Raw genomic sequence first — 1801 nt, forward strand, 5'->3', positions numbered from 1 at the left:
ACAATTATTGACATTTCATTAATTAATTTACATTTTATTTCATTTTTAACAAATAGAGCCACTCCACCACCTCTCTTGTTGCTTCTGTTCACATGATATAATTCATACCCTTCCATGTGAACATTATTTGTGATTTCATCGTTGAGCCATGTCTCTGACAGTGTTATTATTGTAAAGGTTCTGTTTAGCTGTTTTAAATAATCTGTTATTTTGGATATATTTGCATTTAATCTTCTACTATTAAAGTAAATAATAGAGAGACCTCCATTTGTTATATTGATGTCATTAAACTGTTCTTCATTGTAATATTCACAGTCTTTTATTGCAGGGAAAAATTTGTATCAATCGCATCTTCAACATTGTATATTTTAAACTCTAAGTCTTCGTATGTTGCCATGTTTTAATGTATTTGTTCATTTTATATTTTGTTAATTTCTTGTTTGTGAAGTTATGTCAATGATTTATCAGCTGTCATCTCCTGAGCTCATTTTAGTCTTTCCAGATCCTTCAGGTCTTTTATTATTTTAGCCTGAGATCCTTCCTGTAGTTTGATCCAAATGTTTCCATTTCTTGGTGCCTCATAACAAGAGTTATGAGCCTGCCTTTATAGAGTCATAAAGAGGTGAGAGTGATCACAAGAGGTGAGTGATACAGACAGGTGAGAGTGAGACAGACAGACAAGAGTGATACAGAGAGACAAGACTGATACAGGCAGGTGAGAGTGATACAGACAGATGAGAGAGATACAGACAAAATTGGTACAGAAAGGTGAGTGTGATACAGACAGGCAAACGTAATGCAGACAGCTGAGAGTCATACAGAGAGGTTAGAGTGATCACAAGATGTGAAAGTGATACAGATAAGAGTGAAATAGGCAGTCAGTTGTGATACAGACAGCTGAGAGTGAAACTGGCAGGCGAAAGTGACACAGAGAGGTGAGAGTGATACAGAGAGGCAAGAAAGATGCAGACAGGTGAGAGACATAGAGAGGTGAGAGTGATCACAAGAGGTGAATGATACAGACAGATGAGAGTGATACAGACAGGCAAGAGTGATACAGGCAGGTGAGAGTGAAACTTGACAGACAAGAGTGATACAGACAAGGAAGAGTGATGCAGACAAACTAGAGTGATATAGACAGGTGAAAGTGATATGGAAAAGTGAGTGTGATACAGACAGACGAAAGTGATACAGACAGACAAAAGTGATGCAGACAGCTGAGAGTCATACAGAGAGGTGAGAGTGATCACATGATGTGAAAGTGATGCAGACAAGAGTGATACAGGCAGGCAATTGGGATACAGACAGCTGAGGGTGAAACTGACAGGCAAGAGTGATACAGACAAGCAAGAGTGACATAGACAGGTGAGAGTGATACAGACAGGTGAGAGGGAAACTGACACGTGAGCGTGATATAGACAGGCGAGAAATTGATAGACAGGTGAGAGTAATACAGAGAGACGAGAGTGTTACAGGCAGGTGAGAGAGATACAGACAGATGAGTGTGATACAGATAGATGATAGTGATACAGACAGGCAAGACTAATACAGACAGGCAAGCTTGATACACACTGGTGGGAGTGATACAGACGAGGGACATATACAGAAAACAGAGAGTGATACAAATAGGCTAGAGTGATGCAAACAGGCAAGAGTGATATAGCCAGGCAAGAGTGAATATGGAAGTGTACGGAAGTCCTGAAACTTCAAAAACAAAAATTCACTTTGGACTTTTTCATTTTTTTTAAATCAACTTTTTCTCTCCAGCTTTTAACCTTTTAAGCTGTTAATGTAAATGTTT

General features: G+C 38.7%; 1 protein-coding gene across 1 annotated transcript in view; it reads left to right on the top strand.

The window, feature by feature from the left end:
* The window catches only part of odf2a (outer dense fiber of sperm tails 2a), a 40096-nt gene that overhangs the window by 494 nt on the left and 37801 nt on the right, over window positions 1-1801 (top strand). The gene's annotated exons all lie outside the window — the stretch shown is intronic.

This window comes from Nematolebias whitei, chromosome 18, assembly GCF_014905685.2.
Source record: "Nematolebias whitei isolate Nwh7 chromosome 18, NemWhi1, whole genome shotgun sequence".
Classification (NCBI taxonomy): domain Eukaryota; kingdom Metazoa; phylum Chordata; class Actinopteri; order Cyprinodontiformes; family Rivulidae; genus Nematolebias; species Nematolebias whitei.